At 52.2% G+C, this 26651-nt stretch overlaps 1 long non-coding RNA gene across 1 annotated transcript in view; it reads left to right on the top strand.

Annotated features, from left to right (window-relative positions):
- The first annotated feature begins 11756 nt into the window (after positions 1–11756).
- LOC140386029 (uncharacterized) overlaps positions 11757–26651 on the top strand; it is a 47467-nt gene continuing 32572 nt past the window's right edge. Inside the window, exon 1 of the long non-coding RNA XR_011933542.1 lies at positions 11757–11824. This is a non-coding gene — a long non-coding RNA (uncharacterized lncRNA). The remainder of the gene's footprint in view (positions 11825–26651) is intronic.

The following is a 26651-nucleotide window of genomic DNA, read 5'->3' on the forward strand; positions in this document are numbered from 1 at the left end:
TGCAGCTGCCCACAAGTTTCGGCGAGCGACCACACAGAACTCTTGATCTGGGATGCTTTCGTGGCAGGTATGTTGTCCTCCCAAATCCGCCAGCGATTGCTGAAAAAAGACACCCTAGGCCTCAAGGAGGCACAGGCCCTTATAGGTTCCCTGGATGTGGCCTCCATAAATGCCCGCGCTTACGTTCCTGACCGCACGGCAGCCCCCTCGGCAGCGTGGAACCCCGCCGCAGCTGCCCCCGAGGCATCCCCCATCCCCCCACAAGCTTGTGCTGCAAGACGGCCTGGCAACCCCGGGGGGCCCTGCTGCTACTTTTGCGGGCAGGCCAAGCACCCCCGGCAGCGCTGCCTGGCCCGCGCATCCACCTGCAAGGGATGCGGTAAAAAGGGCCACTTTGTGGTGGTATGCCAGGCCCGTTCGGTCGCCGTGGTCTCCGGCGGCGAATGCGGACCGCCACCACAAACCGATCCATTGTCCCCGTACGGCCAGCGGGTGCCGCCATCTTCCTACTCCAAGGTCACGTGCGGCCCTCGGGCGCCGCCATCTTGTCCCGCGGACGCCACGTTCGATGGACGGCGCCGCCATTTTGTGCACCCCCAGCCATGTGCGACCAATGGGAGCCGCCATCTTGGATGGACTCCCAGGACCCCAGCTCGGCTGACCGCACACCGCCCGAAGAGAACACTCAACTGCTGAGATTAGCCTCGGTGACCCTGGATCAGTCCCGGCCTCAAACACTCTCAACTGCTACAACAACAGTACTAATCAACGGGCACGAGACGTCCTGCTTAATTGACTCTGGGAGCACGGAGAGCTTCATACACCCCGACATGGTAAGGCGCTGTTCTCTCCTCGTCCACCAAGTTAATCAAAAAATCTCCCTGGCCTCCGGTTCCCACTCAGTAGAGATAAAGGGGTTTTGTGTAGCAAACCTCACAGTCCAGGGAAGGGAGTTTAAAAATTACCCGCTCTATGTCCTTCCCCACCTCCGCGCGGCCACACTCCTAGGTTTAGACTTCCAGTGTAATCTCCAAAGTCTAACTTTCAAATTCGGCGGCCCTATACTCTCTGCGGCCTCGCGACCCTCAAGGTCGATCCGCCTTCCCTGTTTGCGAACCTCAACCCGGATTGCAAACCCGTCGCCACCAGGAGCAGACGGTATAGTGCCCAGGATCGGATCTTTATTCGATCAGAGGTCCAAAGGCTACTGAGGGAAGGAGTCATTGCAGCCAGTAACAGCCCCTGGAGAGCTCAAGTAGTGGTGATAAAGACCGGGGAGAAGCATAGGATGGTCATCGACTACAGTCAGACCATCAACAGGTTTACGCAACTGGACGCGTACTCTCTCCCCCGCATATCCGACCTGGTAAACAGGATCACACATTACAAGGCCTTCTCCACGGTGGATCTTAAGTCCGCCTCCCACCAGCTCCCGATCTGCACTGGTGACCGCAAATACACTGCCTTCAAGGCAAACGAGCGGCTCTATCACTTCTTAAGGATTCCCTTCGGTGTCACCAACGAGGTCTCGGCCTTCCAGCGCGAGGTGGACCGAATAGTTGATCGGTACGGTTTACGGGCAACATTCCTGTATCTCGATAATGTCACCATCTGCGGCCACGACCAGCAGGACCACAACACCAACCTCTGAAAATTCCTCCAGACCGCAAAGATCCTTAACCTTACATACAACAAGGATAAATGCGTGTTCAGCACCGACCGCCTAGCCATCCTCGGCTACGTAGTGCAAAATGGAGTTATAGGCCCCGACCCTGAACGCATGTGCCCCCTTATGGAGTTCCCCCTCCCTCACTGCTCCAAGGCCCTGAAGCGCTGCCTAGGGTTTTTCTCTTACTATGCCCAATGGGTCCCCAACTATGCGGACAAGGCCCGTCCCCTGATCCAATCCACAGCTTTTCACCTGTCGATAGAGGCCCGCCAGGCCTTCAGCCGCATCAAAGCAGACATTGCAAAGGCCACGGTGCACGCCATCGATGAGTCCCTCCCCTTCCAGGTCGAGAGCGATGCGTCTGACGTAGCTCTGGCGGTCACCCTCAACCAAGCGGGCAGACCCGTGGCCTTCTTCTCACGTACCTTCCATGCTTCCGTAATCCGCCACTCCTCAGTCGAAAAGGAGGCCCAGGCTATAGTAGAAGCTGTGCGACATTGGAGGCATTACCTGGCCGGCAGGAGATTCATTCTCCTCACTGACCAACGGGCGGTTGCTTTCATGTTCAATAATGCACAGCGGGGCAAGTTAAAAAAACGATAAGATCTTGCGGTGGAGAATCGAACTCTCCACCTACAACTACGAGATCTTGTATCGTCCTGGGAAGCTAAACAAGCCTCCTGATGCCCTGCCCCGCGCGGCACATGTGCCAACGCACAAGTGGACCGCCTCCGAGCCCTCCACGAGGACCTCTGCCACCCGGGTGTTGTCGTGTTGGGTGTTCTGCTGCACAAATGATCCAACACGGCTGTAGATGGTACAACTCTGTTTTATTGTCTTAACAACAGTTACAACTAACTGCTGGCTTGGGTACGTGCTTCACCAGCTAACTTGTGGACCCAGCCCTATCACTATCTTAGTGAGGCACTCAGCACATGGTGTATGTCTGAGTGGCACGCTGTGAGCTCTGTGCTCTGAGCTATCTCCTGGTAGAATGAGCGGGAACTGTGGTGTTCCCTGTTTTATAGTGCGTGTGCTCTCACTGGTGATTGGCTGCGATGTTGTGTGTGTGTTGGTTGGTCCAACTGCCTGTCCATCAGTGTGTGTGTGATTGCACCATGATATTGCTGTTGTGGATATCATGACATCCCCCCTTTCACAAAGGTATGTGCCTACATGATAATAAATAGAAATGTGTACTGAGTGCATCTGAGTATGTGTGTGCAATATTTACAACATGTACATGAGGCTGAACTATATACAGAGGAAGGTGTCAGGTGCAACAGAACAACGAGGTTGTACCACTAACAGAACAAATGCAATCAGCAAACAACGAGAGAGAACTTCTGGAATGACAAGAAAGAAACTCGTTAGCAGTACTGTGAAACAATTCAGTGAGTCCAATGTGCTAACAGGCTCATAAGTCAAGTCTCTCAGGTGGGCGACGAATTCGGGTTGACCATTAGGGTGGCACACCACTCATCGCCCGGATCAATGCTGTACACTGGCAGCGGCTGGTGGTTCCGACTTGGGGACATCCGGTTCTTGTGGATTACCGCAATGCGGAAGGGCTCCCTGTCTTCGGTATCGCTGGTCTGCATACTGTCTGGATATGACTCAGTGTAAGGGGGCTGAATCGCCCGCACGTCCCTACGAGGCTGATGGAATTGTTCGGAGTTGACAGGTTGAGCTGCTCGATAGCAGGCAGCATAGTGGCCCATCCTGCCACAGCGGAGCATTGTCGCGCTTTGGCCGGACATTGCCGCTTTATGTGGGTGGAGCCACAGTTGCCGCACATCGTGACGTCATGGCATTCTTTGCGCCACCGCGCATGCGCGTTGCGGTCCTGCATAGAGCGCGCCTGCGCATCACGTCCCTCTGCGTCAACTCTCCCCTCTTTTGGCACGTACAAGCGCGGGAGGCCTCGGAAAGCGCGCGAAATGGCCGCCCTCGTCCGGGCCGCGGACCGGGAGGAACTCGATCGACTGGACCCGCTCCGCCTCGTAGGACCCGTGCCGTGCCGTTTTGACCGCCTGGATTTGGGAGTACCGGCTGGTCGCGTTCTCATGGAGGAGGCAGGTCTCGATGGCAGTCGCTAGGGTGAGGCGCTTTATTTTAAGGAGCTGCTGGCGTAGGGTGTCCGAGATGACTCCAAAAACTAACTGATCCCGTATCATGGAGTCGGAGGTGGCCTCATAGCCGCAGGACTGCGAGGATACGGAGGTGTGTCAAGTAAGATTGGAAAGGCTCATCCTTACCCTGCAGGCGCTGCTGGAAGAGGTACCTCTCGAAGCTCTCATTGACTTCCACGCTGAAGTATTCGTCGAACTTGAGAAGCACCGTCTTATATTTTCTTTTGCCCTCGCCTTCCGCGAATGCCAGGGAGTTATAGGTGTGGATGGCGTGTTGACCCGCCGTGGAGAGGAGGAGGGCGATCTTCCTGGTGTCCGATGCATTCTCCCTGTCTGTGGCTTCTAGGAAGAGCTGGAAGCGCTGTTTAAACAGCTTCCAGTTGACGCCAAGGTTTCCAGCGATTCGGAGCGGCTGCGGCGGGCTGATGGTTTCGATGGAGCGGGATGGCGGATTTCTGAAAGGGTGCAGGTAGGTCTCACAGTCGCTGGTTAGCTTCCACTACTGGTATCATGTCGTGTTGGGTGTTCTGCTGCACAAATGATCCAACACGGCTGTAGATGGTACAACTCTGTTTTATTGTCTTAACAACAGTTACAACTAACTGCTGGCTTGGGTACGTGCTTCACCAGCTAACCTGTGGACCCAGCCCTATCACTACCTTAGTGAGGCACTCAGCACATGGTCTATGTCTGAGTGGCGCGCTGTGAGCTCTGTGCTCTGAGCTATCTCCTGGTAGAATGAGCAGGAACTGTGGTGTTCCCTGTTTTATAGTGCGTGTGCTCTCGCTGGTGATTGGCTGCGATGTTATGTGTGTGCTGGTTGGTCCAACTGCCTGTCCATCAGTGTGTGTGTGTGATTGCACCATGATATGCTGATGTGGATATCATGACAGGGGTCACTCGCTTTTTCCCTTTATCAAGACCCGCAACCTGCCCTACTCCATCGAGGAGGTCAGGACAGCCACCAGGGACTGCCAAATCTGCGCGGAGTGCAAACCGCACTTCTACCGGCTGTCATAATATACACCAGTATATCATGGTGCAGACACACACTGATGCACACACAGTGGGACCAATCAACACACACAACACCGCAGCCAATCACCAGTGAGAGCACACGCACTATAAAGACAGGGGGCATCAAAATTCCTGCTCATTCGAGTAGCAGCCAGCTAGGAGGACAGAGCTCACAGCCTGCAACACAGACATTTACCCTGTGCTGAGTGCATCGACTGGTTAGGACAAGGCAAAGGTCTTTAGTTAAAGCTAGTATCGTATTGACCCACAGTCTGAGTATGTTTAAACAGTTAATGATTCAATAAAATAGTGTTGCACTATTTCAAGTGTTAGTGACCTGTATGTGATCCAGAACACCCAACACATCATGATACCAGAAGGGGTGGGATACTAGCACTTCTTAGACCTACCTGCAAGTGATCTGCCTTCCGCCAGTATTCCGTCATCCTGCAACATGGACAACATCAGCCCGCCGCTGCCGCTCCGCATCGCCGGCAACCTCGGGGCCAACTGGAAGATTTTCAAACAGCGCTTCCAGCTCTTCCTCAAAGCCACAGACAGGGAGGGCGCCTCGGACACCTGAAAGATTGCTCTTCTCCTCTCCACGGTCGGGGACCATGCCATCCACATTTTCAACTCTCTCACCTTTGCAGGTGACGAAGATAAGACGAAGTTCAAGATGGTCCTCCTCAAGTTTGACACTCACTGCAGCGTAGAGGTGAATGAAAGTTTTGAATGCTACGTGATCCTCCACCATTGCCACGCCCTCCTGTTGCCCCTGACCTGGACTATGCAGAGATTCCGGTCACTCTGCATCCTCCTTACTCTGTCGCAGTCCAGCCCGCTCCTCAGCGGGCGGCTCCTGACGCACCCTTGAGGCGGTCAACCAGAATTCGTCACCCACCTCAGAGACTTAATTTGTGAATTTTGTGGACTTATGGACTTTCTGATCTGTTCTGTTCTTCCGTTTAATCGTTCAAGTGGTTTGTTTATAGTGTTCATCTCGTTATTCTTGTGACACACTGTTTTTCTGCACCAGGCACCTTCCCATGTAAATAGCTTAGTTTTATGTACATGGTTTTGTAAATATTTCGCACACATGTAGTCAGGAACATTCACCATACACTATTTATTGTCACGCAGGTACATTTTTTTATATAAGGGGGGATGTCATAATATACGCCAGTAAATCATGGTGCAGACACACACCGATGGACACACAGTGGGACCAATCAACATACACAACACCGCAGCCAATCACCAGTGAGAGCACACGCACTATCAAGACAAGGGGCATCAGAGTTCCCGCTCATTCGAGTAGCAGCCAGCTAGGAGGATAGAGCTCACAGCCTGCAACACAGACATTCACCATGTGCTGAGTGCATCGACTGGTTAGGACAAGGCAAAGGTCTTTGGTTAAAGCTAGTATCGTATTGACCCACAGTCTGAGTATGTTTAAACAGTTAATAATTCAATAAAATAGTGTTGCACTACATCAAGTGTTGGTGACCTGTATGTGATCCAGAACACCCAACACATCACTGGCCAGCAAAAGCGCACCTGATAAAGGCTTCCCGTCCCTTTGAACGCCTCAGCATGGACTTCAAAGGCCCCCTCCCCTCCACCGACCGCAGCACGTACTTCCTGAACGTGATTGACGAGTACTCCCGGTTCCCATTCGCCATCCCCTGCCCCGACATGACCGCAACCACCGTCATCAAGGACCTCCATAGCATCTTTGCACTGTTTGGGTTCCCCACTTACACACATAGTGGTAGGAGGTCCTCCTTTATGAGCGACGAACTGCGTCAATTCCTTCTCAGCAAGGGCATCGCCTCAAGCAGGGCGACCAGTTACAACCCCCGGTGTAACGGACAGGTAGAGAGGGAGAACGGAACGGTCCGGAAGACCGTCCTACTGGCACTACGGTCCAGGAATCTCCCAGTCTCCCGCTAGCAGGAAGTCCTCCCGGATGCCCTCCACTCCATCCGGTCACTGCTTTGTACCACAACCAACCAAACACCTCACGAACGTCTCCTTGTCTTCCCCAGGAAGTCCTCCTCTGGGACTTCGCTCCCGACCTGGATGGCAGCTCCCGGACCCATCCTGCTCCGAAAAGATATGCGGGCGCACAAGTCGGACCCGTTGGTCGAGAGGGTCCATCTTCTCCACGCTAACCCCCAGTACGCCTACGTGGCGTACCCCGATGGCCGACAATATACGGTCTCCCTACGAGACCTGGCGCCCGCCGGAGCCCCACACTCACCACAGCCACCAGTCCCACCCTCCCTCCCACCAGTGCACCTTACAGGAGGATCGGTCCCTCCTCCGGCCCCGTCTAGGCCCCCCCACCCACCGACGCACCCCGCAGGCGCTTCCTTCCCAGGTCAACCGTTTTCCCCACCAGCGCCGTCTAGGGGTGTGGAAGCTGCCACAGAGATCGAGGTCACGCTGCCGGAGTCACAGACTCCCGAACCTCCACCAGAGTCACCACCGAAGCTTCGACGATCACAGAGAACGACTGATTGCTTCATTTTAAAGTGTATAGTTAATTATGAATCATAAATTGTAAATAGTAAATAGAATTGTAAATAGTTACAAAACGCTGTACGGAGGTATTACGGTACCTCCATAACTATAATTTCTACCACGTTACCATGTTGTAATATCAGGCCACCACCCCCGCCGGACTCTTTTTTAACTGGGGGTGAATGTGGTAGTCTGTGTAGAGGTAGTACGGTACCTGGTAATGCTGGAACACCATTGGTAGATATTGTATGTTTCCTATTGGTCAAGGTGTATGGTAGCTCCTCCCTGCTAGACGGGGTATAAGAGCCCATGCCGCCCCAGCAGCCTTCATTCTGTCCCTGAGCTGCTGGGGGAAACATCTAGCTTATTAAAGCCTTCAGTTGTACTGCAACCTCGCTTTAGTGGTCATTGATCGTGCATCAGGTACTCTAAATTTTAAAAAGTAATACTCACTCAATGTGGTCTCCTCCAATCTGCTCACAGTGATTCCTCAAATCGCTTTAACAATCTTTATTAATGTCACAAGTAGGCTTACTACACTACAATGAAGTTACTGTGAAAATCCCCTAGTCGCCACGCTCCAGCGCCAGTTCGGGTATACTGGGGGAGAATTCAGAATGCCCAATTCAGCTAACCTGCATATCTTTGGACTGTGGCTTCACAGCGCCAGGGTCCCACGTTCGATTCCCTCCTGGGTCACTGTCTGTGCGGAGTCTGCACGTTCTCCCCGTGTCTGCGTGGGTTTCCTCCGGGTGCTCCGGTTTCCTCCCACAGTCCAAAGACGTGCAGGTTAGGTGGATTAGCCATGATAAAAGTGCCCTTAGTGACCAAAAAAGGTTAGGAGGGGTTATTGGGTTACAGGGATAGTGTGGAACTGAGGGCTTAAGTGGGTCGGTGCAGACTCGATGGGCCGAATGGCCTCCTTCTGCACTGTATGTTCTGTGTTCTATCGGGGAGAGCAAAAGGTGAATTTGGGGAGTCACTTTGCTGAACATCTCAATTCTGCCTGTGAGAATGAAGGTCCCTTTGGAGGGAAGGGTTGGAAGGGCCCATCCCCAGTTTCTCAATGAGGTGCCTGCAGTTTAACTCTCCCTTTTATTATTTTTTTAAATTTAGAGTACCCAATTATTATTTTTTTCCAATTAAGGGGCAATTTAGTGTCGCCAATCCACCTAACCTGAGGGCAGCACAGTGGCGCAGTGGTTAGCATTGCTGCCTACGGCACTTAGGTCCCGGGTTTGAATCCCGGGTACGACACATGACACAGTGGTTAGCCATGCAGCCTATGACGCTGAAGACCTGGGTTCGAATCCCAGCCCCTGGGTCACTGTCCGTGTGGAGTCTGCACATTCTCCCCGTGTTTGCGTGGGTTTCACCCCCACAACCCAAAATTGTGCAGGGTAGGTGGATTGGCCTCGCTAAATTGCCCCTTAATTGGAAAAAGATAATTGGGTAAAAATCCACCTAACCTGCACATCTTTGGGTTGTGGGGGTGAAACCCACGTAGACATGGGGAGAATGTGCAAACCCCACACTGACAGTGACCCGGGGCTGGGATTCGAACCCAGGTCTTCAGCGTCATCGGCTGCATGACTAACCACTGTGCCACGTGTCGTCCCTACTCTCGCCATTTTAGATTACTCAGTGCAGACCGGATCCATGAACTCACAGCGAAAAACTAATAGCTGAGAATGAGCAGCACTAAAACTGGTGGACGAGCCTGATTAGCAAGCAGAGGGCATGTACAGATTGCCACTTCTTTAATCTGTTTACTGTAAAGGTAAAGTCGCCATAGTCCCAGATGACCATCGGCTGCTTTCCCCATTAGAGGGGGAGAGCTGATTGGTGGTGGTTTAACCTGAGGATCACCACACCTCAGGCAAGGGGCAAGGTTGAGAAGGTGGAACCTTCATGAATAACCTCAGCCGGTACGGGGATTGAGCTCACGCTGCTCGCTTTGCTCTGCATCATGAACCAGCTGTCTATCCAACTGAGCTAAAGTGGCCCCAAGCATCCAGTCCTCAAGTATTCTAGGCTGGAATATGGGACAAATCGAGGAACGATAGAAGTCAAGACTCCACATGGAAAATAGACAAATCGGATCGCAAGCCTCGAGAGTTGTTTCACTTTCCAACAAGTCTGCTGTTTGAAGAAAAGAGAGGAAAACTATTCAGCTAATGACAGGCTGGTACCTCCCTGGTGAACTTATCGGCAGCTAATGCGGCACCATTGTTGGGATACAAATCCCACTCCACCCCCCAAAATTTTTTTACACCTAGGTTCCTCAGCCATGGAAAAATACTTTTCACTGTACTTCGGTACATGTGACAATAAATCAAATCAAATCAGCATAGCTGAGCCGCATAAAGCACATCCAGATCCTTTACTTATCTGCTGAAACGTCTAACTGTTCCAGGAATGCAGAATAACCTCCGGTTTATCTTCTCTACTGTCCTGTGAGAGTACCTTTAAGAAATGGGTGTTTAAGAAACGTACCTTTAAGAAATGGGTGTTTATCAGTGATGTCAGAGTGTGGGTGGAGCTGGGCTGTCTGTCAGCTTTTTACTTTCGGTTTAGGCTGTTTGCTGCAGGGTGTGTATTTGGTTTCGTTTTCAGTGTTGGAGCTGAAGCCAGACAGAGCAGCCGTACTGTTGATCTCTCTGCCATGAAAAGACTATCTCTTGATCATTTGGTGAATTCAGAATTATAAATGTTCTCAGTAGTGAATGTAAACCTAATGTGCTTCTGTTAAAAGGTGTTTCTTTTGTCTTCTGGATGTTGTTTGGGAAGTTATTAAGGTTTACTTAGTGTTGTATTCTTTGGGGGTTGTATTTGAATTGATGTTCACTGTATGTTTTAAAAAGGTTAACTTGAGTTCATAGAATAAACATTGTTTTGCTTTTAAAAAATACTTTTCCATTTCTGCTGTACCACACCTGTAGAGTGGGCCGTGTGCTCCCCATACCACAATCTATTAAAAGTTGTGGGTCAGGTGAACTCCATGATACTCTTTGGGGTTCTCTAAACCCTGGCCCATAACACTACTGAGACCACACTTCAAAATTCTCTTTCCTCGCTCGTCTACCCTGACCTCCAGCAATAAGTGTGACCAGCTCATGAACCTTTTTTAGTCTTTCACTGGATGTGAGCCAGGGATGCTGAGAATTCCTCTCCTAATTTGCATGGCTGAACTTAACCTGCACTTATGCTAGGTAGTTTATCTCCTCGGAAATCCTGAGGCAACATTGCAGGAGCGGAGATCCAACATCGTAGGTATTTGTCCTTTCGTTCTCTATTTTATGCCCTAAAATTAAGTGCTCCTGGATACAAATCCCACTCCCCCCCCCCAAAAAAAAGATTTAACCTGTTGAGTGTTTCCAACAATAGGGAGTTAACCAGCAAAGTGGTAAATTACTCAGGTATGCCTGCCTGGTCTAAAAATAAAACAGATCCACCCTGGCCAATTGTTGTCTCATCACTCCATTGTGAATCATCTGAAGGTATTGTTGACACTATCAAGCAGCAATTACTCAACAATAGCTTGATCACTGATGCTCCATTTGGGTTGAACCTCAATCAGTTGATTCCGACCTCAGCTTTTGACCAAAGATGGACAGAAGAGCTCAAATCCAGCAGTGAGGTGAGAGTGGCTGCCTTTGGTATCAAGGTAGCATTTGACCAAGTGCGGCATCTAGGAACCCAGGCAGTCAATGGAAATCAGGAGAAAACTCTTCACTGGCTGGAGTAATACCTAGCACGAAGGAAGATAGTTGTTGTTGGAGGCCAATCACGTCAGCCCCAAGACATCGCTGCAGGAGTTCCTCAGGCCATTGTCTGAGGCTCAATCATCCTTAGCTTCTTCATCAATGATGTTCCTGCTGTCATAAGAACATAAGAACTAGGAGCAGGAGTAGGCCATCTGGCCCCTCGAGCCTGCTCCACCATTCAATGAGATCATGGCTGATCTTTTGTGGACTCAGCTCCACTTTCCGGCCCGAACACCATAACCCTTAATCCCTTTATTCTTCAAAAAACTATCTATCTTTATCTTAAAAACATTTAATGAAGGAGCCTCAACTGCTTCACTAGGCAAGGAATTCCATAGATTCACAACCCTTTGGGTGAAGAGGTTCCTCCTAAGCTCAGTCCTAAATCTATTTCCCCTTATTTTGAGGCTATGCCCCCTAGTTCTGCTTTCACCCACCAGTGGAAACAACCTGTCCATAAGAACATAAGAACTAGGAGCAGGAGTAGGGTCATAGGATAGGGTTTTTTGGATGGTGGGGTTTCCTGCCTAGCTACTGAAAAAGCTGATGGGGTACGCATCCCCACTGACGTAGTCAGACCCACAGCCATTTAACGCACTGACTGGAGATTCGATTTTCCCCCCTCCCACAGGAGGAAGGTCTACTTCAGAAGTACCACCAGGATTTTGTGCCACAACTGAGGAAGGAAGGGGCCCTAAGGCCTACAGAAGGTAGGTCAAAAATAATAAAAAGGATAAGATCATTGCTGATGGAGGGGGAACCCCTGCAAGGAAAGTGCAAAGGCTGTGGAGGCTGGTTTTCCTCCCCACAAATCCCACCCTGCTTGGACAAACACCCCCCCATCACCCCCACCCCCAATCCTAGCAACTGCTGGGAGGTGCCTCCTGATAGAAGCATCCTCCGCTCCGAGCAGAAGAGGGGTTTGATCTGCAGTCGGCAAGATGCTGATGGCCTGGTAAACCTCAAACAACAGGTTTTGAAGGAGCATCATACTGAATTTGAAATGTTGGGCGCGATTCAGTGACACCATTGCGCCCAGCCCGTATCCGGGCTGCCAGGTGCATCTCACACGAGACCCAAATTGGGCTCTGCACCCGGCGCTGGAGTGATCGCGAGTCACCCGACTCGCTCCACCCAACGCGATCTGGATCTTATCCTCGCTGGGCGAGATCCAGATTGTAATATTTAAATACCTGGACACCGGATTTACCCAGTGCCCAGTATTCACCGACCACACCTGGGAGACCCCGCCAGGGCGCTGTTTAGTACTTGTGCACACAAACGTGGATCAGTCGTAACGGCATCTGGCGAAGGTCTCCCAGACCACTGGAGATGCCCAGGTCGTGGGGGCTGGGCAATGTGGTACCCTGGCACCAGGGCACCATGGCACTGCGAGCCTGGCTTCATAAATTGCCCTTAGTGTCCAAAATTGCCCTTAGTGTTGGGTGGGGTTACTGGGTTATGGGGATAGGGTGGAGGTGTTGACTTTGAGTAGGGTGCTCTTTCCAAGAGCCGGTGCAGACTCGATGGGCTGAATGGCCTCCTTCTGCACTGTAAATTGTATGAAAACCTTATCAGCAGGAAATCCCTCTAAGTTCGGCCTTGGTGGGGAGAAACTTACCGAGGCCAAACAAAACCGCTGGATAGCGGGGTGTTTCTTGGTGCTGCAGCCGCTGAGCGTGTTGTTCAGCAGACTTTAACTTCTGTTCCCTGAATCGTGCCCATTAACTCTGTTTCTCTCTCCACAGATGCTGCCAGACCTGCTGAATGTTTCCAGCACTTCCTGTTTCCTTTCAGATCTCCAGCATCTGTGGTGCTTCGGCATCCTGAAGATGTGGTTCAGGTGCCTGGACCCCTCTGGAGGGGCCCTCCAGTATGACGCTGAGAGGGTCGCCGCATTGTGGCGACCTGCTGTGTCCTCCACAACATAGAACATAGAACATTACAGCGCAGTACAGGCCCTTCGGCCCTCGATGTTGCGCCAACCTGTGAAACCACTCTAAAGCCCATCTACACTATTCCCTTATCGCCCATATGTCTATCCAATGACCATTTGAATGCCCTTAATGTTGGCGAGTTCACTACTGTTGCAGGCAGGGCATTCCACGCCCTTACTACTCTCTGAGTAAAGAACCTACCTCTGACATCTGTCATATCTAGCTCCCCTCAATTTAAAGCTATGTCCCCTCGTGCTAGACATCACCATCCAAGGAAAAAGGCTCTCACTGTCCACCCTATCCAATCCTCTGATCATCTTGTATGCCTCAATTAAGTTACCTCTTAACCTTCTTTTCTCTAACGAAAACAGCCTCAAGTCTCTCAGCCTTTCCGCATAAGATCTTCCCTCCATACCAGGCAACATTCTGGTAAATCTCCTCTGCACCCTTTCCAATGCTTCCACAGTCTTCCTATAATGCGGCGACCAGAATTGCACGCAATACTCCAAATGCGGCCGCACCAGAGTTTCATACAGCTGCAACATGACCTCATGGCTCCGAAACTCAATCCCTCTACCAATAAAAGCTAACACACTGTACACCTTCTTAACAACCCTCTCAACCTGGGTGGCAACTTTCAGGGATCTATATACATGGACACCGAGATCTCTCTGCTCATCCACACTGCCAAGAATCTTACCAGTAGCCCAGTACTCTGTCTTCCTATTATTCCTTCCAAAATGAATCACCTCACACTTTTCTGCATTGAACTCCATTTGCCACCTCTCAGCCCAGCGCTGCAGCTTATCTATGTCCCTCTGTAACTTGTAACATCCTTCCGCACTGTCCACAACTCACCGACTTTAGTGTCATCGGCAAATTTACTCACCCATCCTTCTACGCCCTCCTCGAGGTCATTTATAAAAATTACAAACAGCAGTGGCCCCAAAACAGATCCTTGTGGTACACCACTAGTAACTGGACTCCAGTCTGAACATTTCCCATCAACCACCACCCTTTGTCTTCTTCCAGCTAGCCAATTTCTGATCCAAACTGCTAAATCACCCTGAATCCCATGCCTCCGTATTTTCTGTAGTAGCCTACCATGGGGAACCTTATCAAACACTTTACTGAAATCCATATACACCACATCAACTGCTTTACCCTCATCCACCTGTTTGGTCACCTTCTCAAAGAACTCAATAAGGTTTGTGACGCACGACCTACCCTTCACAAAACCGTGTTGACTATCTCTAATCAAATTATTCCTTTCCAGATGATTATACATCCTATCTCTTATAAACCTTTCCAATATTTTGCCCACAACAGAAGTAAGGCTCACTGGTCTATAGTTACCGGGGTTGTCTCTACTCCCCTTCTTGAACAAGGGGACAACATTTGCTATCCTCCAGTATTCTGGCACTATTCCTGTAGACAAAGATGACTTAAAGATAAAAGCCAAAGGCTCAGCAATCTCCTCCCTAGCTTCCTAGAGAATCCTAGGATAAATCCCATCCGGCCCAGGGGACTTATCTATTTTCACACTTTCCAGAATTGCTAACACCTCCTCCTTATGAACCTCAAGCCCTTCTAGTCTAGTAGCCTGAATCTCAGTATTGACCTCGACAACATTGTCTTTTTCCTGTGTGAATATTGACATAAAATATTCATTTAGCACCTCCCCTATCTCCTCGGACTCCAAGCACAACGTCCCAGTACTGTCCTTGACTGGCCCTACTCTTACCCTGGTCATTAATTTATTCCTGACATATCTATAGAAAGCTTTAGGGTTATCCTTGATCCTACCTGCCAAAGACTTCTCATGTCCCCTCCTGGCTCTCCTTAGCTCTCTCTTTAGGTCCTTCCTAGCTAACTTGTAACTCTCGAGCGCCCTAACTGAACCTTCATGTCTCATTTTTACATAAGCCTCTTTCTTCCTCTTGACAAGTGTTTTGATTACTTTAGTAAACCACGGTTCCGTTGCTCGACCACTTCCTCCCTGCCTCACAGGTACATACTTATCAAGGACACGCAGTAGCTGTTCCTTGAACAAGCTCCACATTTCCATTGTGCCCATCCCCTGCAGTTTTCCTCTCCATCCGATGCATCCTAAGTCTTGCCTCATCGCATCATAATTGCCTTTCCCCCAGATATAACTCTTGCCCTGTGGTATATACCTATCCCTTTCCATCACTAAAGTAAACCTCATGGAATTGTGGTCACTATCACCAAAGTGCTCACCTCCATCCAAATCTAACACCTGTCCTGGTTCATTACCCAGTACTAAATCCAATATGGCCTCGCCTCTCGTTGGCCTATCTACATACTGTGTCAGGAAACCCTCCTGCACACATTGGACAAAAACAGGCCCATCTAAAGTACTCGAACTATAGCGTTTCCAGTCAATATTTGGAAAGTTAAAGTCCCCCATAACAACTACCCTGTTGCTTTTGCTCCTATCCAGAATCATCTTTGCAATCCTTTCCTCTACATCTCTGGAACTTTTCGGAGGTCTATAGAAAACCCCTAACAGGGTGACCTCTCCTTTCCTGTTTCTAACCTCAGCCCATACTACCTCAGTAGACGAGTCCTCATCAAACGTCCTTTCTGCCACCGTAATACTGTCCTTGACTAACAATGCCACCCCTCTCCTTCTTTTACCACCTTCCCTGAGCTTACTGAAATATCTAAACCCCGGCACCTGCAACAACCATTCCTGTCCCTGCTCTATCCATGTCCCTGAAATGGCCACAACATCGAAGTCCCAGGTACAAACCCATGCCGCAAGTTCACCCACCTTATTCCGGATGCTCCTGGCATTGAAGAAGACACACTTTAAACCACCTTCCTGCCTGCCGGTACACTCCTGCAACTTTGAAACATTACTCATGACCTCACTACTCTCAACCTCCTGTATACTGGAGCTACAATTCAGGATCCCAAGCCCCTACTGAACTAGTTTAAACCCTCCTGAAGAGCATTAGCAAATTTCCCACCCAGGATATTGGTACCCCTCTGGTCCAGGTGTAGACCATCCCGTTTGTAGAGGTCCCACTGACCCCAGAATGAGCCCCAATTATCCAGAAATCTGAAACCCTCCCTCCTGCACCATCCCTGTAGCCACATGTTCAACTCCTCTCTCTCCCTATTCCTCGTCTCGCTATCACGTGGCACGGGTAACAACCCAGAGATAATAACGTTGCCGCAAAGGGGCAACACTGGAGCGGTAACACTGGCTGAACTGTGGTCCCATCCCCACCAGCCCACCCCTCACACTCTTCTGACAGAGCACCGAGGCAGGTTGTAACATTGTGCACAAGTGTTTAATGTGAGAACACATATACAGATTTGTGCCCTAGTCCCTATCACTAAACTGTGCCCTGCACTTGTACCAATTTGGTGTCTACGTTTCTGGCCTTATGGGCCCTAATGCTATGTCTAGGTGGATCCCCAGGGGGTATATCAGGGGTGGAGTTGGCCTGCTGTGATTTCCGGCCTGTGACCTGGGTCCCCTTTGGGGTCTTCTGGGGTGACTGGGCCTGGATGGGCCCGACTGGCTAATGTGTCCCAGATGGTGTGGTGCTGCCCTGTTCTGCTCGCTGCCCAGCAGATGCGCCAGGGATAGGAGGGGGGAGAGCCTGAGGTGCTGCGGTGTTCCACGCACCTCCCGTCAGGTATGGGCCCCATCACCTCCTCCTCCCTCGGGGTGCCCGATGGCCCCCGGGCTGCTACTCCATGAGAAGGGGGTGGGAGCTGAGCCATCCCTTGATGCACCCCCAGCACCTTGCGCTGCCAGTCCTGGAGGCCCGCTGCCATCTTGACCAGGGTCTGCATGCTTGCGGCCATGGAGCACATGAGGTGGATCACCTCCATCTGGGACTGCGTCATATCATGCTGTGACTGTGCCATCACCTTCTGGGTCTGTGCCACATGAGCCAGTCACTGCGTCATCTCCCTCTGGGACTGGACCTCCCACTGCTTCTGTGCCATGTCGGCCAGTGCCTGGACAATGCCACCGATGCTCTGAGCCATGGGCGGCTGTGACTAGGCCAAGCTCAGGAGTGCCGCTGCAATGTCCAGGTGGCTCTGGCACATGGCGGCCTATGGGAGGACAACCCTGTCCTGGACCTCGGCCTCCGCCTGCACAGACCTTGGACATACTGATTCATAGCCAAAACCCTCACCCCCAATGCCTCCACCACGGACGCCACCCAAGTGGTGTTGGCCTGGGTAGCATGCATGGTCGGCACACCTCCTGCTCCTGCATTCGGTTGGACTCCTCCACCTGCACCTGCAGGTGCTGGATGCTCACCGATGCTGCCATTAGTCCCTCATTAGTCCCTGGCTCAGTGACTGCATCTCCATGATCGATGGGACTGTCCACGGTGGCACAGTGGTTAGCACTGTAGCCTCACACCACAGAGGTCCCAGGTTCGATCCCGGCTCTGGGTCACTGTCCGTGTGGAGTTATCCCCGTGTTTACGTGGGTTTCGCCCCCGCAACCCAAAGATGTGCAGGGTAGGTGGATTGGCCACGCTAAATTGCCCCTTAACTGGAAAAAATTAAATTGGGTATTCTAAATTTAAAAAACAAAATCAATGGGACTGTCCGTTCCAGAAGCCCGAAGCCCATCTGGATGGCAGCTAGTCCCTGGGGTCAGTCTGACCATCCGCCCCTTTGGGAGTTCCTACCTCCACCTGCTGTACTGTTATGGGCCAGGGTTTAGAGAACCCCAAAGTGTATCATGGAGTTCACCTGACCCACAATTTTTAATCGATTTTGGTTATGGGGAACACAAGGGCCCACTTTACAGGTGTGATGCAACAGAGATCTAAAGTACTTTTAAAACAAAACAATGTTTATTCTAGGGGACACCAGAATGACCCGCCCCATCACCAGCAGGTCCTGCATGACGTAAGACAGGACCCATGATTAGACCACGGGTCGGGGTGGTAGTGGGGGTGCGGGGCTGGTGTGGGGGTGATATGAGGCTGGTGTGAGGGTGGTGTGGGGATGAGGGTGGAGTGAGGGTGATGTTGGGGGGGTTGATAAACACGTCATGGTGAACCACGCTTCAGTGGTGTCTCACTTCCTCGACCGACGCCAATCTCCACGTTTTCCACGGGCACGCCGACCACGTCCAGGGCCGCGCCTCTGCCGTGGAGAGGGGCCGCAGGTCCAGCAGTCCCCCTCCAGACTTCTCCCGCTCCTGGGCGGCCTGGGAGTGTCAATAGCGAGTCCGGCACCATTTCTCATTGGAATCGATTGTGTTTCACGTGCGCCAGTGCTAGCCCCTTAACGGTCGTTGAATCGGTCCAGGTGTGGCACCAGTTTTGCTGTTGAAGAACTCCGCGAATGGCACTGGAGGGGTTCTGGAGAGGAGTGGCGGGAGCAATATCTCAGGTGGTGAAAGTCCGGGTCAAGCCAAGCTGGGGGCTAGCACTATTTGGAGTAGTGGACGAGCTGGGAGTGCAGGAGGCGAAAGAGGCCGGCATTCTGGCCTTTGCGTCCCTAGTAGCCCGGCGAAGGATCTTGCTAATGTGGAAGGAGGCGAAGCCCCCCAGCGTGGAGGCCTAGATAAACGATATGGCTGGGTTCATAAAGTTGGAGAGGATTAAATTTGCCTTGAGAGGGTCTGCGCAGGGGTTCTACAGGCGGTGGCAACCGTTCCTAGACTATCTCGCGGAGCGTTAGATGAAGGTCGGTCAGCAGCAGCAACCTTGGGGACGGGGGATGGGGCGGGGGGACGTCCTGGGAGGGGGGTGGGGAGAGGGGGGACTACCTGGGAGGGTGGATGAGCAAGAGATAACATGAAGGGTTGGGGAAACTGGCACGTACGGGTGAGGGCCAGTGTACAAAGCTGTGTAAATATATCATTTTGCCATGTATATATCTTGCTCTGCGCGATTTCTCATTTTTTTTTATTACGGTGGGGGGGGGGGGGGGGGGGCGGTGCTATAAGGGAGAAAAATTGTGTTAAAAAACTTGAATAAATATATTTTTTTAAAAAACGAACTCCGCGAATCCTGTCCCGGGTCAAGACCTAGGGTGCGATTCTCCACTCTCACGCCGGTTGGGAGAATCGCCTGGGCCACCGAAATTTCCGGGGACGCCGGTCCGACGCCCTCCCGCGATTCTCCCAAGCGGCGGGAACGGCACGGTAGAGTTTTGCGGGCCGCAGGCCGGAGAATCGCCGGAGACACCGAAAATGGCGATTCTCCGGCACCCCCGCTATTCTGAGCCCCGGATGGGCCGAGCGGCCAGGCCAAAACGGCGGGTTCCCCCCGGCGCCGTCCACACCTGGTCGCTGCAGTCGTGGGCGGTGCATGAACGCTGGGGGGGGCGGCCTGTGGGGGGGCGACGGGGGATCCTGCACCGGGCTTCACCTGGAATGTGGGGTGGCCCGCGATCGGTGCCCCATCCTCTTGCGAGGCGGATTTGGACAGGACGGCAACCACGCATGCACGGATGACGTCCGTAATGCGTTGCCGGCCGCGTCATCTATGCGGTGCCGCTTTTACGCGGGCGACAAGGCCTGGCGTGAGTAGATGGTGTTCACGACGGCGCGGCCACTTCGGCGTGGGAGTGGAGAATCGCGCCCCTAGTCTCAGGAACGGAGAATTTGTAGAATCAACAGTACAGAAGGAGGCAATTCGACCCATCAAGTCTGCACCGGCCCTTGGAAAGAGCACCCTACTTAAGCCCACACCTCCACCGTATCCCCGTAACCCAGTAACGCCACCGAACCTTTTGGACACTAAGGGGCAATTTAGCACGGCCAATCCACCTAACCTGCACGTCTTTGGACTGTGGGAGGAAACTGGAGCACCCGGAGGAAACCCACAGAAACACGGGGAGGAAATGCAAACTCCACACAGACAGTCACCCGAGCCCAGAATTGAACCCGGGTCACTGGAGTTGTGAGGCAGCAGTGCTAGGGACTGGTTTAGCACAGTGGGCTAAACAGTTGACTTGTAATGCAGAACAAGGCCAGAAACGCGGGTTCAATTCCCGTACCGGCCTCCCCGAACAGGTGCCAGAATGTGGCGACTACGGGCTTTTCACAGTAACTTCATTGAAGCCGACTTGTGACAATAAGCGATTATTATTATTATTATTATTAACCACCGTGCCACCGTGCCCCAACCAGCTAGAAGGATAAAGTCAGCAGACCCATGGGAAGACCACCACTTGCAAGTTTGTGTCCAATCACACACCATTCTTACTTGGAAATATATCAGTGTCCATTCTTCATTGCAGTGAATAACCTGCTGGAACTCCCTCTCTAACAGCACTGTGGAAGCGCTACACCCAGACCACAATGATGTGGAGTTTCTCTTCTACTGCTGGTTGCTGCTGGTGGTGTTGCCGAGTTTTACTGTGTACCGGGGAGGCTTGGTTGCTGCTGAACAGACATCGCGTGACAATCGCCAGGCAGGAATGTTCCCTTCCAGTCGGGGTAAGCGTTCTCCAAGGCGGCCTTCAGGACCCACGACAACGCAAAATCGCCGAGCAGAAGCTTATATACAGAACGAACTGTATATAGAAGATAAAATAAAATAGAGTTGTACCAATTGTCCTGGCTTGAGACAATTCACACCTCTTTAACCTGGGGTTACCCCTATCTCTGGATCTGTAAAGTCTTAATTACCTGCAAATGCTCGCATTCAAAGCATTGTCTTACATCTTTGAATTTGTCTATATATACGTTTCTGGAACATACCTCTTCATTCACCTGAGGAAGGAGCAGCGCTCCGAAAGCTAGTGTTTGAAACAAACATGTTGGACTTTAACCTGGTGTTGTAAGACTTCTTACCAGACTACAATGATTCAAGAAAGTGGCTCACCACCGTCTTCTCAAAGGAAATTAACAGATGCCAGCTATGGCAGCAATGCTCATATCCCATAAATGCCCCAGAAAATCTGTTTTATCCAGATTTCCAGCAGCTACAGTATTTTGATTTTGCATCTGAAGCTCTCCACTGACCTCTAGTGTTGGTACAAATGAAGCGCACTCAAAGAATCATAACATTTTCCCACACAGTAGGTGGGCAATTGGCCTTTAAAAGAGCATTTCAATTTGTTCTGCTTCCTGTTCTTCCCCCATACCTCTGCAAGTTTTCCTTTTCAAGTGTATGTCTAACTACCTTTTGAAAATTATTAAATTTCCTTCTGTTAAGGGCATGGCTGATGGTGAGAACTTGCCTCACAGCTCCAGGGTCCCAGGTTCGATTCCCAGCTTGGGTCACTGTCTGTGCGGAGTCTGCACGTTCTCCCCGTGTTTGCGTGGGTTTCCTCTGGATGCTCCGGTTTCCTCCCACAGTCCAAATATGTGCAGTTTAGGTGGATTGGCCATGATAAAGTGCCCTTAGTGTCCAAAAAGGTTAGGTGGGGTTACTGGGTTACGGGGATAGGGTGGAGGTGTGGGCTTAATTAGGGTGCTCTTTCCAAGGGCCAGTGCAGACTCGATGGGCCGAATGGCCTCCTTCTGCACTGTAAATTCTATGATTCTAAATGTCAAGCTGTCCAAATCACAGAAGGGAACCTTGAAACAAGGCGCACGTGTTTGTATTTGCAATTTGTATAGTATGAGGAGAGGCTTTGCAATCCAGAAATTATGCCCCCAACTACGTGTGATGGTTTTATAGTAAACTGGGTGTTTATTAAGAAATAGAAAAACGGATGTTTCCGGTTGCGGCGATGCCCAGCTAAGCCGCACGTTTCGGCGGCTCCAGCTCGAACGGACCTTCGGGCTCTTTTAAGAGCCCCAATGGGGAATTTTTTCGGGACGAAACCCGGTGTGGGGTGAGACAACAGGGAGTCCCCCCCCCAACGAAAAAGAAAAATATCGGCGGCGGCGGCCAGATCGCGAAGAATCCTCGAGGACAGGGGCAGAAGGAAAAAGGAGCAAGATGGCGGTGGAGGGAGCCCAGGCGACATGGGGACCGGACCAATACGAATTTTTGAGACGGTGTGTGGAGCTGCTTAAGAAGGAGGTGCTGGCCCCGATGCTACAAGCAATTGAGGGGCTTAAGGAGGCACAAAAGACCCAGGAGATGGAGCTCCGCGTGGTGGAGCAGAAGGTGACGGACAACGAAGACGAGATCCTGGGCCTGGCGGTCAAAACGCAGACGCACGAGGCGCTCCACAAAAAGTGCATTGAAAGGATTGAAGTCCTAGAAAACAGATCACGGAGAAAGAATCTTCGGATCCTGGGTCTCCCCGAGGGAGTGGAAGGAGCGGACGGCGGGGCTTACGTGAGCACGATGCTACGCTCGCTAATGGGAGCTGAGGCCCCCTCGGGCCCCTTGGAAGTGGAAGGGGCTCATCGGGTCCCTGCGAGGAGACCAAAGGCAGGAGAACCACCTAGGGCGACGATCGTGCGATTTCATCGCTTCAATGACAGAGAGGTGGTTCTGAGATGGGCCAAAAAGGTACGAAGTAGTAGATGGGAGTAGATTGGGGGGGAGGGGACACTAAGAAATGTGGGCGCCGGTGGGGGGGAAGAAGAGACATAGGCGGGGGATGGGGAATGGGAGTGTGGCGGCAGAGGGAGCTGCGCCACAAGGGGCGGGACAGCTATAGAGAACACGGGGCTTACTGTTCTTGTTCCCGCGCCAGAAAGATGATGGCGGGAAGATAGGTGCAAGGTAGATGGGAGTTCCCCACACGGGGGGGTCAAGGAGAGAGCGGGAGAAGCCGGGGTCAGTTGAAGTCAGCTGACTTTCGGAAGCGGGGGGGGGGGGGGGGGGGGGGGGGGGAGGATAACTGGGTTGCTGCTGCAGAGATCGAAGAGGAACTGGTAAAAGAAAGGGTGGTCGGGGCGGGAATGCGCCGCCTGGGGAACGGGTGGGTGCGCGGAATCGGGACGTGGGACTGGCCTAGAGAGGGTGATGGCTAGTCGACAGGGGAGGGGGGCAGGCAGCCCCCCAGTTCGGCTGATCACGTGGAACGTGAGAGGCCTAAATGGGCCGATTAAAAGGGCCCGAGTGTTCGCGCACTTGAAAGGACTGAGGGCAGACGTGGCCATGCTTCAGGAGACGCACCTGAAGGTGGCGGACCAAGTTAGGTTAAGGAAAGGATGGGTGGGACAGGTGTTCCACTCAGGGCTGGATGCAAAGAATAGAGGGGTGGCCATACTGGTGGGGAAATAGGGGTCATTCGAAGCTAGGAACATTGTAGCAGACAGCGGAGGCAGATATGTGATGGTGAGTGGCAGACTGGAGGGAATGGAGGTCGTGTTGGTTAACGTATATGCCCCGAATTGGGATGACGTGGGATTTATGAAGCGGATGCTGGGACGTATCCCGGACCTGGAGGTAGGAAACCTGATAATGGGGGGGGGACTTCAACACCGTGTTGGACCCAGGGTTAGATAGATCTAGATCCAGGACCGGAAGAAGGCCGGCAGCGGCCAAGGTGCTTAGGGGGTTTATGGACCAAATGGGGGGAGTGGATCCGTGGCGATTTGTTAGGCCGAAGGCCAGAGAGTTCTCCTTCTTCTCCCATGTTCACAAGGTGTATTCCCGGATAGATTTCTTTGTTTTGGGAAGGTCACTGATCTCGAGGGTGGAAGGAACTGAGTACTCAGCCATAGCTGTTTCAGATCATGCCCCACACTGGGTGGACCTGGAACTAGGAGAGGAGAGTGAGCAGCGTTCACTCTGGCGACTGGATGTGGGATTACTGGCGGATGAGGGAGTCTGCGGAAGGGTGCGGGGATGTATCGAAAGATTCCTGGAGGCCAATGACGATGGGGAGGTCCGAGTGGGAGTAGTATGGGAAGCACTAAAGGCGGTGGTCAGAGGAGAGCTATCTCCATCAGGGCCCACAAGGGGAAAATAGAGGCCAAGGAAAGGGAAAGACTACTGGGGGAGATTTTGAGGGTAGATAAAGAATACGCGGAGGCCCCGGAGGAAGGACTAAACAGGGAGAGGCGACGACTCCAGACGGAGTTCGACCTGTTGACCACAAGGAGGGCGGAGGCACAGTGGAGGAAGGCACAGGGGATGAGGTATGAATATGGGGAAAAGGCGAGTCGCCTGTTGGCCCATCAGCTGCGAAAGAGGACAGCGGCGAGGGAGATAGGGGGAATTAGGGATGAAAAGGGAGCTACGGTGCAGAGAGCAGGGAAGATAAATGAGGTGTTTAAGACCTTTCACGAGAGACTTTATAGGTCCCAACCCCCGGAGGGAAAAGAGGAGATGCGGCAGTTTTTGGACCAATTAAGGTTCCCGAGGGTGGAGGAGCAGGACGTGGAAGACCTGGGGGCGCCGATTGGGGTGGACGAGGTTACCAAGGGGCTGGGGAACATGCAGGCAGGGAAGGCCCTGGGACCAGATGGGTTCCCGGTGGAATTTTATAGAAAATATGTGGACTTGTTGGCCCCACTGCTAAGGACCTTTAACGAGGCCTGAGAAGGGGGGACCCTACCCCCGACAATGTCGGAGGCGACGATATCGCTAATCTTGAAGCGGGATAAAGATCCGCTGCAGTGCGGGTCCTATAGGCCTATCTCACTGCTAAATGTGGATGCCAAGTTGCTAGCAAAGGTGCTGGCAACGAGGATAGAGGATTGTGTCCCGGGGGTGGTGCACGAAGACCAGACAGGGTTCGTAAAGGGGAGACAACTAAATGTCAACGTGCGACGGCTATAAGGGGTGATAATGATGCCCCCAGTTGAGGGGGAGGCAGAGATAGTGGCGGCAATGGATGCAGAGAAGGCATTTGATAGGGTGGAGTGGGAGTATCTATGGGAGGTGCTGAGGAGGTTCGGGTTCGGGGACGGGTTTGTCAGCTGGGTTAAACTCCTCTATGGGGCCCCAACGGCAAGTGTGGTCACAGGTCGGCAAAGGTCGGAGTATTTTCGACTATACAGGGGAACAAGACAGGGATGCCCGTTGTCCCTATTACTGTTCGCGTTGGCAATTGAACCACTGGCCATAGAGGGGTGATTAGAGGGGGAGAGGAACACCGAGTGTCACTCTACGCGGATGACCTACTGCTGTATGTGACGGACCCAGTGGGGGGGATGACAGAGGTCATGCAGATATTGAGGGAGTTTGGAGGTTTCTCGGGATATAGGCTTAACATGGGAAAGAGTGAGCTTTTTGTGATACACCCTGGGGACCAGAGTAGAGGGATAGATGGCCTACTGCTAAGGAGAGTGGAAAGAAACTTCCGATACCTGGGGATTCAGATAGCCAGGAGCTGGGGAACCTTACACAGACTTAATCTGACACGACTGGTGGAACAAATGGAAGAGGATTTCAAAAGGTGGGACATGCAGCCGCTGTCACTGGCGGGCAGAGTGCAGGCAATTAAGATGATGGTCCTCCCGAGGTTCCTATTTGTGTTCCAATGTCTCCCTATACTGATCACTAAGGCCTTTTTTAAAAAAATAGATAGGAGCATCATGAGCTTCGTGTGGGCAGGGAAGGTCCCGAGGGTAAGGAGGGGGTTCCTACAACGTAGTAGAGACAGAGGGGGACTGGCGTTGCCGAATTTGGGCGACTACTACTGGGCCGCCAATGTGGCGATGATTCATAAATGGATGATAGAGGGAGAGGGAGCGGCGTGGAAAAGATTGGAGATGAAGTCCTGTAAAGGGACGAGTTTAAAAGCGCTGGTGACGGCGCCACTACCGCTCTCACCAAAAAAATTTACCACAAACCCAGTGGTGGCGGCAACATTAAGTATCTGGGGGCAATGGAGGCGACAGAGGGGTGTGCTGGGAGCCTCGGTGTGGTCCCCGATCAGGAACAAACATAGTTTTGCCCCAGGGAGGCTGGACGGAGGATTCCAGAGCTGGCACCGGGTAGGAATCAGGAGAGTGGGAGATTTATTTATAGATGGGACGTTTGCGAGCTTGGGAGCGCTTGAGGAAAAGTATAAGCTGCCCCGGGGAAATTTCTTTAGATATATGCAGGTGAGAGCGTTCACGAAACAACTGGTGAGGGAATTTCCGCTGCTCCCGACACAAGGGATCCAGGACAGGGTGGTTTCGGGGGTGTGGGTCGGGGAGGGCAAAGTGTCCGAGATATACCGGGAGATGAGAGAAGAGGGGGAGGAGCTGGTGGACGAACTGAAGAGAAAATGGGAAGAAGAGCTCGGGGAGGAGATTGAGGAGGGTTTGTGGGCTGATGCCCTAAGCAGGGTAAATTCCTCTTCCTCGTGTGCCAGGCTGAGCCTGATCCAATTTTAGGTGCTGCACAGAGCACACATAACGGGAGCAAGGTTCAGCAGATTCTTCGGAGTGGAGGACAAGTGTGGGAGGTGCAGGGGAAGCCCGGCGAACCACACACATATGTTTTGGTTGTGCCCGGCACTGGAGGGGTATTGGAAGGGAGTGACGGGAGTGATCTCGAAGGTGGTGAAGCTCCGGGTCAAGCCAGGCTGGGGGTTAGCTTTATTTGGAGTTGCGGATGAGCCGGGAGTGCAGGAGGCGAAAGAGGCCGATGTCGTGGCCTTTGCGTCCCTAGTAGCCCGGCGTAGGATTTTACTCATGTGGAAGGAAGCGAAACCCCCCGGGCTGGAGGCCTGGATAAACGATATGGCGGGGTTCATAAAACTGGAGCAGATGAAGTTTTGCGCTGAGAGG

This window comes from Scyliorhinus torazame, chromosome 11 (assembly GCF_047496885.1).
Source record: "Scyliorhinus torazame isolate Kashiwa2021f chromosome 11, sScyTor2.1, whole genome shotgun sequence".
In the NCBI taxonomy this organism is placed as follows: Eukaryota; Metazoa; Chordata; class Chondrichthyes; order Carcharhiniformes; family Scyliorhinidae; genus Scyliorhinus; species Scyliorhinus torazame.